Source organism: Cyprinodon tularosa, unplaced genomic scaffold (genome assembly GCF_016077235.1).
Source record: "Cyprinodon tularosa strain WSP-4 unplaced genomic scaffold, ASM1607723v1 ctg63, whole genome shotgun sequence".
Lineage (NCBI taxonomy): Eukaryota > Metazoa > Chordata > Actinopteri > Cyprinodontiformes > Cyprinodontidae > Cyprinodon > Cyprinodon tularosa.
Genome location: NW_024039374.1, coordinates 1,088,115 through 1,103,248, shown reverse-complemented (window position 1 = coordinate 1,103,248; position 15,134 = coordinate 1,088,115). Strand labels below are relative to the sequence as shown.

General features: G+C 37.5%; 1 protein-coding gene across 4 annotated transcripts in view; it reads left to right on the top strand.

Annotated features, from left to right (window-relative positions):
* Window positions 1-15,134, top strand: part of sema6a (sema domain, transmembrane domain (TM), and cytoplasmic domain, (semaphorin) 6A) — a 150,286-nt gene that overhangs the window by 33,849 nt on the left and 101,303 nt on the right. The window contains exon 1 of one of the 4 annotated variants that reach the window (XM_038308113.1): window positions 765-787. The exons of the other annotated variants lie outside the window; for them this stretch is intronic. The gene's annotated coding sequence lies outside the window, so the exon portion shown is untranslated. Of the gene's footprint in view, window positions 1-764; window positions 788-15,134 lie in introns of those variants that run through there. 4 annotated transcript variants of the gene reach the window in all.

The window sequence follows — 15,134 nt, the reverse complement described above, 5'->3', positions numbered from 1 at the left end:
GCACTCGTTGCATAACGGCACAATTATAAGTAGCTGTGGTTTGTATAAATCTAAGACTGCAAGACTGTGTTCTGTTAATGGGTCTCTGCTGTTGTTGTTGCCTTCTTTTGCACCCATCCTCATCTCCCATACGCTTTGAAGAACCATGTCATATTTACATCCAACCCTCTACTGTGCCCTACTTTTTCTCTCAAACAAAATAATCCTCAGTATCCCCCACATATGCTTGAGCTACTCCCTGTGGACTGATCACCCACCCCCTCCGGGCCATACGTTGTCCAATCCCTCAGGGTATCACTGCTGCAGCACCATAATAATAATAATAACAGTAACAACCCACAGTCCTTTCAGTACTTCAATTGTTTTCCATATGGTAAATAGGAGTCCGGCTTGTTGCTGAAGCAGTTGTGAGTGTGAGTCTCTTTTTTTTCATTAAAAAGGTGAAAAAAATTATGAGAGAAGTGCATGAGAAATACAAATATAAACTATTGGAATGAGCAATATAATCTCAAACAGAGTTTGAAATAAGTTGCTGGCCCTCACCGCGAGCAAGCAGCATACGTCATCACTGCTTTTAAAATAGTTAATCTGCTCCTAGAGGGACAATGACTGCTCCAAGTCGCTCTCTCTGCATGCCCCCTCCCACTCCTACTCACTCTTTTAAGTCCCTCCCCTTGAGATAAATCCAACTGAGGCACATTGCTGGGATTAGCTCATGTTGTTGTTGCATCTCTGCCACTCTATAGCATCAGCTCAGGATGCAAATGCAGCACTTATGCACTATAAGGTAAGATGCTTATCTGTGTTTAAAGTTAAAAGATTGTAAGCTGATGTTGAATAAGGGGGTCATACTCAATACAAAGCTGTTACTGCCAAAATAGATTTCTTCAGAAGAAATAAGTGTATTTTTGGATGGATTTTAAATGGTAAACGTCCACAGAGCTGCAAAAATTTAAGCAAGATATGCAAATTTGCTACTCATTAAAATGCACACACACACACACACACATACTCGTTCTGCTATCGTAGTGAGGACCATATGTTAACTCCCACTGACTTACATATATATATATATATATATATATATATATATATATATATATATATATATATATATATATATATATATATATATATATATATATATATATATAGTGAACATCAGATACCTGTTTGATTCATTATCCCAACAATACAATGTATTGCACCATAGAGGTGCATAGAAGCACCATAGAGGCCCATTGTTACCCTGGATGAACTGCAGGTCACCTGGTAGTACCTGTTATTCATGCACTCGCAAATCTAACTTTTGTGGAGTGCAGCAAGAAGAATTTCATTACCTAAAAAAAAAAGCTTTAAGAGGTCCTATTTGGAGTTTGCAAAAAGTTATGTAGGGATTTAGCCAACGCCAGGAAGAGGGCCTGGTCAGATGTGACCATATTTAAATATTCTGGTTTGGTAGAAAAATAACGTGAATAACAAGTCTATGGGAAAACATGGGGGTGGTAGCATCATTCTCTGGGATTACTTGGATCAGCAGGAACTGGGGTATCGGAGTTGATTGGAAGGTGGAAAGTAAAATCAGGAAAATCTGATGAGACCCTACAAAAATCTAATCATAATGACAGGTTACAATTGCTATGTATTATTAAAAAAAAACAAAAAACCTTCCATCATTTTTATTCCCACTCATAGTCATGTGTTATTTTGTGTTGGTCTATTGCTTAAAATTCCAACACAGTACATCAAATTGTGTGCTTGTAGTTTTCCATGAATGTAAGAACAACAAGTTTAAAGGTGGGCATACCTCTTCCAAGCATCTGGAAATCCCCCCCTAATAGATTCCGGTTCTGCTTTGGGATTTAATTCACTCTGGCTCATTAGATAATTGGACCATAGTTGATGAAATTATGATTTGGCTGTAATACAGCACTGTTTAGTCGTCATCGTTCGACTCTAACATTGCTCAGCATAATGAAATGAGCTATACCAACATACCCAGAGATTATATCTGCATGATCTCCAGGACTATCCCTTTCATTTGAATTAATATATTGCATTTTATGATTTTTAATATGATTGGATGTTTATCAGCCTGCATATGGGCCACATGCAATGGCTTTCTGTCCTTAACTGGCCTACATAAAGTACAGCCCACTAACAAATTGTATTTGTAAGCTTCTAGTTTAGTACCCTCAGTCTTGTACAGTGTGTTGGTGAAAGGATTAGGCTTCCCTGGCTTATATAGTTTTTTCTTCCTGGAAGTATTAACTGCCCTTAATTGTAAACAAGTCAAAAGGTGTGGCTCAGACTACCTCATTACAACCGTTTTATTGTTGGATTCAAATGCAAGGCATTTGCTTCTGGTTTAACAGCAAATGAGTTTAACCTGCAGAAAGTGTGGGCGGAGGTAGTAATCTTCTTTTAATCTGACCAACCTACAGAAAATCTGCTGTTCAAGGTGTTTTGATGCTGCAGCATGAGGGGGATTACCTGTTGCTTTCTGCTGCTGTTGTTTTGTCCACTTCCAACCACTCGCCTCAACAAGCAAGCAGGCACAGAGGACACGACTGTGCACTTGTTATAGAGCAATCCAGAAGGGGCCCCTTTACTTCACAGCAGCAGCTTCAACAGCACTAAGGTTGCTTGTCTCAGTCTTTTGACAGATGTAGAGAAGGAGTCAAAGGGCAAAGCGGATGACTGAGTGCTTGTGGAAACGTCAGATACCGGCATACCTCCGTAGCCTTGATTGATTGTACAGAAGTGTCTCAGAACCAGCATGTCTTGTTGCTCACAAAACAAGAGAAAAGCACCCATAGCCACGCAGCAATCCCCAGGCTACTTATAAACTGAAGTACATGTATTTGTAATATAATACGAAATAATCCTAAAAAGATATTTCTAATGTTCAAATAGGATATCAACCTTTCCAATCATTTCCACCTAAATACTGCCTCGAACCACCGCGTAAATCTCTCCTAACCTGTCAGTGAACAATTTTAATCACTTTAATGTGCCACAGGTGTTTGATTCCCTACTGTATCATTTCACAGATGGCTTATCTTCACCGAGGAAAAATGAAAATGAAACATGAAATCTTCTAGGTTGGTGCACTAAAGTGATTAAGTTACAAACTGAAAGACTGCCAGCTGACAACCGGAGCTGAGAAAGAAACAACATCATGTATTTCTTAACACGCAGTAGATAAATGTGATTTGCAATGTTTAATCCACTCTGGGTATTTCAGTTGAAACTTTTATTGCTTGTGAAACAGAACCAGAGTGGAATGATATGAGCAGCTGACCTGAAATGTAGGATCTGACTATAAAAAGACAAGTAGTTCTATAGTCGCCTATTTCAAATTAAGCCAGAATTATGTCATATTCATTATAATTTAGTTTTCTTTCATTCCTTTTCATGAAATCAAATTGAAATGTGAGTTTTGGAAACTGGTTGTTAATCTGTCTTCATGTTTTACTTCAACTTTTAGGAATAAAGCTGCTCTCATCACTTGAAATGTTATAAAAGGGTAAAAAAAAAACTATATGAAGACCTTTTAAGAGCATATCTTTAATGATGGTTATTGTATTTTTAAGGTCCTATTAAGTTGGTAAAATACAACTTTTTAATAATTGATATCTCCTAATCACTAAGTTATGCACATAGTGACACACATATATACAATGACAACACTGCAAAAAATTTAAAACTTTATAAGTATTTTTTTCTAAAAATAAGTGAATTTTTTCTTGGATTGAGGAGGTAAGTGAGACACTTTGCCAGTGGAACAAGACCATTTACATTTAAAATAAGAAAAAATTATTGCCTTGTCTTATTTCATTTGCATTTTATCTAATTATCTTATTTTAAGAGTAAAAATACTCATTCGATAGGCAACTCCTCTTATTTACCTACTCAAATTAAGGGTAAATAAACCTAATTTAAGAAATCTTTACTTATTTCTAGATTGTTTTTGCAGTGAACATGCAGTGGAAGATCTAGAACAACAAAAAAACTCCTACTGCAGGATTTAAGCTTCGGGTACATGAACTCTAAATAGAGGCCTTTTTTGTCTCCACAGCCAGTTTTACTTAGTCTAACAGCTTCGAGTGAAAAACAATAATGCCAAGTTTATATGAATTAATACTTTTTGTTTGACATTTCTTAAAGTGAAGAATATTACGGTATTTTTTCCTTTTAAAGTGTTACATGTGTACCAATGTTATATTATTAGTTATTCTTGCTATCTATTTGTGACACCAGTCTGCAGCTTTGTAGTACTGCGAACAGTTTTTACATTTGAACATCTTCTCTGCCATCTTGCTAAAAATAACTTTATACAGCAGGAACAGTGTCCAGTATTAGCTGTAACCTTTTACGACCTTGATCTAACTGGATATCAGTAATTTCAAGTCAGTTGATATAAGTCCCAGGCTGGCTCAGATGCAGCAATTTATTTATGTCAAGATCAAGATCTTCAAAACTCTAACATTTTTGTGTAACATGATTTTTTGTATTGTTCTGATTGATCCATAGTAGCAGGTAGGGCAGTGTGCACATGTCAAAGGATGATTAAAAAAAAAAAGCTTTGAAAGAATGTAAACACCGGAAAAAAAAAAAAAATACTAAAGCTTCCTAGCTTTGCATTGCATTCCCTCATGTTGACTGAAAACAAAAGGTAGGACTTGTGTATTGGACTGCACTTTTGGTCAATGTTGATAAAACCCTATTAGTAAAATTGGAGCCATCCCTCTCATGTGTTATCCTTTCTTCACTGATTAGATTTCCCCTGAGTTTTAAGGTAACAACAGTAATCCTCCATAACATAAAGCTTAGCTCTTCATTAAACTGATAGTACAAAACATACAGACACATTAAAGATTTATTTGCCCAAAAGTCAACAAATAACATTTTATTTGCTCCAGAAATTAAATTCTCTCTTAAATTTGAAGATTCTTGAAGGCCCTTTCAAATGAAGTAGTGGTTGATTCTAACTGAGCATCTCCTTTAAACCAGATGGGTTGAGTACTTAAGCCATAGTATTGTCTTCTGGCCTTGCTGCTTTGCAGAGTTTTTCCCTTTAAAATTCAATGTCAATTGGAATTAAATGTACAAACAGCTAAATGGTTTAAGTTGCTGGATGAGCAACTTGATCCTCTTATGTCTTTAGGGGTCCTGACTCTGACGGTATGGTGCTGATTTCATTGTTGTAGCCAGCAGTCTGCTGTCTCTGTGATTGCGTGCACGTGAAGGCGAGGGTTGCATGCTCCAGCTTGTTGTGTCTCCACAGGCCTCGTCCTTGGATTAAAGACAGTGATGGTGCTGGTGGTAATGGTTTGGAGGGGATCATATCTGGTTGGATGAAAGGAGAATTTGATGAATGTGGATGAAAAAAAGGGGCAGAATACTACAGGGACTTATGAAAGGGAGACAGAACGAGGAAAACATGAAAAAGGACCATAGGTCTTTGACTATCATCCTTTTTCTCCCTAAGTCCTTTGTGACAGCAGCTGAGGTCTGCTTACTGTTGTTGCCTTTAGCTGAGTGAGTATTTGAACCTTGAGCAACCTCTATCTTGCTCCTCATTTATCTCCATTGCACTCCAGCACCTTCTTCAATTCATCATTTACTTTTTCCTAATCCATTAGCTTCAAAGGAACCTACATATCAACTCTTCCCAATAATATCCTACTCATCAGGCTTGAACTCAGAGAGGGTTAACAGTTCAAAAAACAAAAATGGAAAAAAAATTCTAGATTCACGAATTTAATAAAGCTTTATCTCTTTAATTACTCATTCACTTTAAGAACTACACAAAACAACTAGGTGGATCTCTTTCTGCTTCTTAAATAAAATGTAAAAGTAACTGGCTTAACATTAAAATGTTATAGTAAGAAATAAAAAGGTTTTTCTCTAAAAAATAAATACTATTGTTTCCGTATCAGTTGAAACATCAACCAAGGAATGGGATGAGGTACAGTATTTATTATTTTTTCTGGGCTGCTCAGTGTCACAGTGGGTAACACTGTGTGTTGCAGCAAGAAGGTTCTAGGTTCAATTCCTGGCCTGGGGTTTTTCTGCATGGAGTTTGCATATTCTCTCTAAACATGCATGGGTTCTCTCTGGTTTCTCCCACAGTTTAAAAACATGACTGTTAGCATAAGCGTCGTTAGACCTATTTAAGGGTGGCTTCAGTCATCCTTTCTTTGGCATTAGCCACCCTATAATTATTTTGCGATTTAAAAAAAAATATTTTTTTTTTCTGTATTTATTTTTTCCTCATATTTTCCCAAAACAAATGCAGTAAAGCACCGAATAAAAGCCATAAAGAAGACAAGTTAATCTGAACAACTTAGACAACGCCTTAGCAGGTGCACTGAAAAAATTTCGGCGTGCGCTACGCGCGCACAATATCTTCTAGGGGCTGAGCCACCCTTGTCTCTTAAACCTAGAGACGCCCCTGACTGTTAGGTTAATTGGCTTGTCTAAATTATCCATACATGCAGATGTGAGTGTGCAAGTGAATGTTTGTTTGTCCTGTCTATCTCTGTGTTGCTCTGTGACAAACTGGGGACCTGTCCAGGGTGTACCATGCCTCTCCCCCGTAGAATACTGTAGCTCGAGATAGGCACCAGCACCCATTTCAAACCCAGCAGGGATAAGCGTGATTGAAAATGGATGGATAGGTTTTTTTCTTTTTTACCCTCACACCGCAAAAAGTAGATTGTTAAATATCAAAGACATGAAGAGGAAAAAAAAAAAAAAAAATCAAAGACATGGTATTTTTCAGCTATATCTACATTTTTTTCCCGTCAGATTATAAAGTCATTAATTCATTTATTGTCACTACTTAGAACCCCTTTTTGTGATAGTTGACATTTCATGATGTCTATTATGACCAGGAGAAAATGTGAGTTTAAAGGTAGAATATCACTTTTATTTTAAAACAAATATACAATAAGTCCAGACTTTAAACCACTTGTAGCATTTCATTGTAGGGTTTAACATGTTCAGAATTACTCACAGCAGCAGAGAAGTTTGTCTTTCTGGACATGTGGGTAAAAAAAGTCAGAGTGACTTTTTGGAAAACAACGCATGGGCCTCACCATCCTACTCACTATGTCACTGTCGAGTGACAGATGTGTGTTGTCCTGAAAAAAGACAAAACGGTTCTAATCTCTAGTTTCTGTTGGCCAATCATTGATAAATACCTATTTGGGTTGTCAGTGGGTTTTTTTTATGTGTATTTTCCCCCAAAAAATGTTAAATTAGGAATAAGTAAAGAAGAGTTAACTTTTCTCAGACTAAAAATTTAAACTAGTACAGTTAGCTGTGATTATCAGTGTTTATTAAAAATCCAGACTGATATTAGATAGAAACTTCAATTTAGGAAACAAGACACAAGAGAAGAGAAGCTGGAAAATTTGGGAGTGGAGAAAGTAGCAAAAATGGACTGAGGGATATGGGGTATCAGGGGAAGGCTCCAGTCACAGTGTTTTTGCTGCTTATGACAGAGACAATCAGTATGAAATGTTAATGCAAGTGTGCCAGCGGAGACAGTTGCAGCCAGACTGAGTCCTCCTATGGGAGAATGAAATGGTTAGACTACACAAACACACTCAAACACACTCAGATGCATGCGTGTTTGCTTGGATGTACTGCCGTGCAACAAATCCCTTAGGTAGGGGAAGTTTTATTTGCAGGCTGGTGGTTCATGTATGCGGCATAACGTCCCTCTGAGGGTGGAAATCTATCAAATAGATATTCTCTCCTGACATTCATGTACATGCAGGTGTGCATGTGCACGGAAGATATTTGGTGGTAAGAGGAATGGTTCATGCTGTGAAGAGGAGTCTTTGTGGTTCAGCTCTTAAATGTCAAATAAACTATTGAAAAGTTTATGCTAAAACTATGCAAACTGTGTTCTTTCATTTTGTTTCTTTAATGGTGCTAGACGTGCAGAAACTGTGCCTACTTAGCAATGATGCATCTTCTGACTAATGCTGAAATGTCACACTGGTATTTGTTCAGTGATGCACGGCACAGTCTTCAGTTATCGCAATCTGCCGCATAAACTTTTTCCATTAATGATTCCTTTTTTCACCGTCTTTATTTCATTGTTACTTCTCGTTATGATGCATTAGAGCAGGGGTGTCAAACTGGTTTCAGAAAGGGCTGTGTGGCTGCTGGTCTTCTTTCCCCCCAAGCAGTAGCACACCAGACTCCATTCATCCCATCAAGGTGAGTCTAGTCTTAACCTGATGACTTGATGGGATGAATGGAGTCTGGTGTGCTATTGCTTGGGTGGAAAGAAAACCAGCAGCCACACAGCCCTTTCTGGAACCAGTTTGACACCTGTACATTAGAGAGTCTTTGGTTCTTAGAAGAAAAGTTTTAGGGTGTCAAGAAATAAGTTTTATTGTAGTTGGGATGATGTATTTTGGTATTTCAAGCAATTTCTCTTCTCTGTAGTATACATACTGATTTCCATTTCCTCCGACTCTATGTGTCTTTGATGGCAGTGTGGTGGTAACAGTCACACTGCTTTTTGTTTTTAACAGTTTGTTGCAATGCACAATGTTTGCATACAACACAAAGGGGCTCTTTTCAAAGCCTTTCAGTGATCTAGCCACCTCCCATGATACTTCATGATAAAAGTACATTTCTATTCAAGAGGAATGTTTGACAGAACCTGGCCAAATGGCAGCTCAAGAGTGCAGATTGTGGTTCTATTCAGCAAATTAAGTTTTATAACCATACAGGAATGTCCTTATTCTATGCATCCATGTATTCTTCTAGCAGAACCCATCCAGTCCAGATTCTATCAGGGAATTGTGCAACACTTGTCAAATCAATAATGAGAATTGGTATCCTACATTTGTTGGACTCAACAAGACCTGGATACATGCAAGATCAGCTCTTTGGAAAACTGGATAATATTCCTTTGCCAGGTCTGGGAAACCGAGGTAGATTGGTACACCCTCCATTATTTCTCCAATAGAATCCTGGTGTGACAAGGATGATAAGTGTTTCCTTTAAAGAAGCCTCACTGGTTGAGCTTAAAGTAAATTACTTTGAAAACTATTTCTTAACTATTTATAACTATTGATTTATCCTCTTTAAGCAATATGACAAAATGTTTAATAAGAAATTTGTTATTTTTTTGAGATTTTGTGGTACTAATATATGATATAATTAGAGAGGAATGTATAGAGTGGAAAGAGGAAGATGTGCATTGAAGGCCCCAAAATTGGCAGCTGAAATCTGCATTGAATATTAAAAGCTTTCATCTGATGGACATCCAGAGAGTTGCTAACGCACATGTTTATCCCCTAAAGATCTTCTAGTTTACGTTTCATAAGCTGCATCAGCTCTGGATCTTTTGCTCTTGTGTTTGAAATAGAAAACACACAAAAGGTGTGCAAAAGTACTGCTTAGACCTTCAATCAATATCCTCTATCTCAGTCATTCAGACTTGATAAAGTGTTGTTTTTCTTTTGTCTCTTTCAAACTCAGAAGTGCTGGAGACAAAAAGCAGACCTCTCTCCACTTGATTGATTAAACTTCGCTGAGAGGTGCAATGACTTGATAACTCACCGCTGATTGTTTAATCAGCGGTGACAGATGTGACTGCTTTCAACCCCACATTCTTAAAAAACACTTTGGCAGAAACCCTCAGTCTTTTCTAAAACTTTCGTCATGATGTATGATTAAGAGGAGCTGCTCTGTCTAATGTATGTCTTGTTATCTGGCAGACAGACATGAGGCAGACAAAAAAGAAACATGTATTTTTTTAAGGATATGATTGAAAGAAGGCTGTAATCCTGGAAAAAGCTTAACATCACAGCGAGTGGTCTTGACCGGCTCAGATTTCCCACTTTGGGGAAAGCACTGGGAGCTGCAGGCAGGAGCATGCCCACCATCCTACGACTGTCTGTAACACAACACCTGCATGGGGGACCAAAAACACAGACAGCAGACTTAGGAAACAGCTAATCCTCCTTCTCTTTACACTCCAACTTCATTATCACTCAGATGGTGAACAGAGGTTCAAGGCTGAGGGTCCCCCCCTCTTCTAATTGGGCTCAGCTCACTGTTCTCACTCTACTTTGCAATTATGCCAACAGGAAGCTGTAAATGCAGATCTTTAGATGCTCTCTGACTTTGGCCAGTGGAAGAGGTTAGAAGGTCATAGATGAAAGGTGGAGGAATTGTTTGAAGTCTTTAACCTCAAATGTGTGGGAGAATTTCATATAATCTCTCTTTATAATGGCATGTGGGAAGACTGAAAATAAATTGTTGGCTACAATGTTCAACCCTAAAGAGAAGGGACAGTGAGTTATAGTTTGAAAAGAAATGTCTAAATATGTTCAAGTTTCAGATTAGTTTCACACATTTCGTTCATCTCCTGATAAGAATCTGTACAAAACATTCTTACTAAGCATTCAAAATAGTTTCAGTAGCCTTTCTGCTTTGAGTAAGCATTAATTATCTATAAAAAGACCATAGACAACCAATATAACAAAAAGGCAATCTGGTTGTTTTAAATGGAGTTTGATACCTCCTCTGCTGCCCATAAAATTGGAGTAAATGATTTCTGTAATTGTTGCTAGATAGTGTACATGTTCTCTAAATTGTTTTGTTCGTTTTCCTTCAGACATATCAGTGAAAATTAAACAGCCTTTCCAAATACAGTGTGGCAGATAGAGACTGAAACCTGTGAATGTGTAAATCGTGAAATCTTCAGTATTGTTGTTAACTGCTCAAAGTCTTGCTCTCTCTTTCTATTTAGCAGCTTGAGTAAACAGCAAAAGGTTTGATGAAGAAATCTTGGTTGTTAAATATCCCAGAAATGCTTGAAATGATTTATTTGTATTCCTCCTCATTTAGCGACAGAACTCACACCGAAAACGTGTGCTTGTCAGGGCTACAAATGCAGGTCCATAAAAAAGTAACCATTCTGTTCTTCTGATTCAGAACCATCGGTAGATTTCAAGATTTCAGTTCAGAGTTTAGTTAAGTTCAAGGTTTGTGTACCCCACAGGTCAGCCTGATTTACCAGGGAGGTTGGTGCATATCATAGGTCGATGTTTGAAAGGGGTATGCACATTGGACAGGTTGATCGTCCATTGAAAAGCAACATACTGTAGAGACAATTCATGCATTTAAGCACTCACATCTAAAGGTTATCTATAGGCTAATATCTATGCGCATGGGAAGATCCCAAACATGCACAGGGGAGACCATGCAAACTCCATACAGACAAGCACTAATTGGGGTTCAAAATCAGGATTTCTTTCTTTCAGGTATCTATCTCTGGTATAACTGTAAAGCTTCACAGTCAGTCTTACTTTACACAGCATCCACAATGTGGAAATTCAGATGCTAAAGTTTCATTTTTCTGCATAATATAATAATAAAAAAAATATGTTTATTCTTTAATAGATGCAAACTTAAAATGAGAATCCATGTCGTATATTAATGCTTATTTAGATGGGATTTATAGTAAGATGTATTAAATTCAACCAATATTTTTGCTAACAATTGAAAATAAAGGGTTATTATTTGACTACATCTGCTATAATATGATGAAATAGTCACAGTAGCTCTTTTTATTTAGTTTTTTATATGCATGTGCAGCTCTTAAAAGTCTAAAAAGCAGTTCTCACAGTCAGTTGGGGTCAGGCTCATCCCACCATTCTAAAGCTAATTCTGCAGCAGCATGATGTATAGCCCTGGTAACAGATTTAATGCAACATTTCCATTAGAAAATTGCTTGACACAGTCGATATAAGAAGTTAGTGATCACAAAGACGCTGTAACACAGCATGGAAAATTGCTTATTGGAGAACCGTCATCTGCGCTTTGTTGAAATCTGTGACAAAGAGCAGAGACAGATGCTGTGACACCCTTATGTTCCTCTGGAAAGGCCGGCTTGCCGACAAATGTCTGCCACGTGCCTTGTGGAATGAATTTGAAGGCAAAAGTCAACTGAAAGGCTGTGATTTGGATGTAATTTCATATTGTTTTCCACCAGTTAAGACATGATTTTTAAGTCTGCAAAGATATACCAGTGTTCATTGCAACCGTACACTGTAATTACACCATGATTACAGTGCATATGCTTAACAATAAGAAGAGTCTTTATTCAAACAGCTGTAGAACAACACGGGGTTCACTCTATTGTTGTTTTTAAACTACCCAGTGGAGTATTTCTGATCTCTGTAAAATCGGTATCATTTAGATTTTCCCTTTTGTATCAAGTGATGTGGCGAAAAAAAAGGCATTTGCATTGTGTATGTTCTGGGTTTATAGAAGGATTGCAATGAAACAGAATAGAAAACAATATGAATTTATGTTTCTTCTCCTCTGCACATCTCATTGGACCACTCGTACATACAAATATGGTTTTGTGTATGGTTTTGTCCAGCTCCATAAATTACCTTCATCTTCTGGTTTCATCGCAGGTTTCAGTGTAAAGAACAGAAAGTCTGTTTTTTACAGCAGCAATTATGCAGTCATGACATGATTCCAGGATTCAGCGGTAAATAACTTTTAACCTATTGTTGAAATCATATCCAGTTGCTTTTGTAGAAGTGGTAAAGTACTTGTTTTGAGACCTCAAAGTGTTTCTCATAGAGCACATCCTAAGCTAACTGAGGTTAACCAATAATCCAGCTCTATGTGTCTTTACAAACCTAAATGGATTTTGTTAGCAGGCTCTTGGCTGATTATATGGATAACAAGCCTCAACAGTGTCTTTAATTAATAAATTTGCCGTAACTGGTGTTTGCACTACTTGATGATCGTCTTGCATATTTTCCTTCTTTCAAGGCTTCTTGCTAAGTTTAATCTCTTATCAGTATCTTTTTGTTTCTGAATGCTGCCTGTCACAGACTGGAGGCTTGCTTGGAGCTACATTGCTGCTCTTGTTGTCATGAAGCATGTCTTACAGGCAGCATGTCTGAACATACATGGAGCTGCAAGTGTAGTGAGACAGTAATTGAGCTGATCAGCTTGGCTCTAATAAGGTTTAGTGACAGACACACACTGGTTTCCCCAAGGCCCACATCTCTTTTAACAAGCTGCTTGCTTATCTTTGAAGGTAAGGTTGGACATGGTACAATTTTCTTTTTTATTTCTTTACCTCCATCAGTGGTAATCAGATATAGAGCTGTTTTTAAGGCAGGCAAAGGTTATAATATTCCTTGGTTTTAAAACAGCACTGCTGAACAGCTGGCTGAAATAGGAATACTATAATTTTCCTGTGCCTAAAACAAAGGAAGAAATCATTTATTTGTGGTTGTGAAAAAAATACATTGACACAATGAGTTAAATGACATGAAAATTACCTTATTAATAAACATTATGCATTTCAAACTGCAACACTACATACACTATTTGAACAATGACGAAATATTCCTATTTATTTCTTAGATATGCTATTAAATAAGACTGATCATCCCTCACATGATATCCTACATATGTGTGCCACAGCTACAGAAATAACACACATTTTAGCACACTACACTATGCTGTTAGTAGTGATTAGGATTTACTCACCACTGGATGGTGGTTGCTTGAAACAGGAAGTGAAATTGAAGGCCTGACCTAATTTAACCATTTTGCTGTTACCAACCTAAAAACTTCAGCACACTATTAAAATACCAGGTCAAACAAAGTGAGGCGATTATGTCCCTGCAAAGGTAAAATACTTGAGGCAGCATGAGTATGAATTCCACACCCTTAATCCCGATAGATGTGCTATATTCAGAAGAGGAGTACAAAGGAATGGATGCAACTAGCTTACCTATGAAATATGACTTCCCCCTTCAACATCTTCCACTTTTTTCATGCAACATGCATTTTCTTAACATGCTAAGAAAGGGTGGCCGCAGTAGTGGAGCATGAAATGTTTTAGTCTTAGTTTACTCCAACAAGAACAGAAAAATAAAAGAACATAGCTGACAGATCTTGTTCCTTTTGTAAGTTCTTTTGGGAGATTATGTCATTATTTTGCAAGATTGGACAAAATCATATGTTGAAATGGGTCTATTCTGAGACATGTGAAGGACACACATCATGGAGAGATGTTTAGGTTTGTATTCATGCTTGGACTAAATGATAAACCTATTAAATCACACTGGGCAGCTACCTTCCCCTTGGAAAATTATGGTCAAGCTGTCCTTCAAAGTGTTATTTATGAACACAATGAATTACAGCCGTGATGCTGGCTTGGACCTATCAACACAAAACCAACGTCTCCTTGTGAACATGGAAACATGAGAATTAGGGGTACTGTTTTATGTGGTATTACCATAGCTATTGAAAGAAAACCATCTGTTTCCGATTTAACATGTCAAAAAGTTTTGCTGGATCTTACAAAAGTAAGTCAGGATCTCGCAAGATGTTGTACAAATTATGATTTTGCGAAACAAATTCAGGGTAATTTTTTTTTCTCAATGTCCCTTGCCGGTATAAGTACAATAGTAATAACGCTATTTAGGTTTATATTTCGTATTGAAGTTCATATGTGGAGGACTTGATTTCAACCTGAGCAGAAAAAAAAGGAGAAACAGCCTTGAAGAGTCTCTCATATTTCAGCTTAATTCACTGCATTACTGTATTGTGTTATCTCCTCTTCTGACATAATAACATAAAAACAGCCGTTGCAGACAGACAGGGCGTAATTTGCAGCCTGTTGCCTTGCATTGTATACAGCTTTGCTGTGCATACTAATTGGACGCCTCAGCGATTGTCCTGTTTCAGCACCTCATTCATTCGTTGGAACAGCCTGCGTCACTCCTACAGTATGGCCTGTAAAGTTAACCACATTCATTCTGTACAATAGCAGTTCAGCTCCTACTCTGTGGTCCTGTCAGGAATTGTCTTCTGCCTCATGCAGGAGCAGGATTTAATGTCCTTTTTTCATCCTACCACTCTTGGATATGATGCACCAACAGAGAACAAGATACTCTGTTATCAGTGTTGCAGTATCACAGGCTGACACAGGCTGTAATTGTTTTCAGTTTTTTTCGTTCTCCGTAATAAGTATATGCTTCCTGTTGAGGATGAAAATGGACAGAAGCGGGGCCTGTGTGACAAGTCTTTATTTGGTATTGAAGATTTATTCT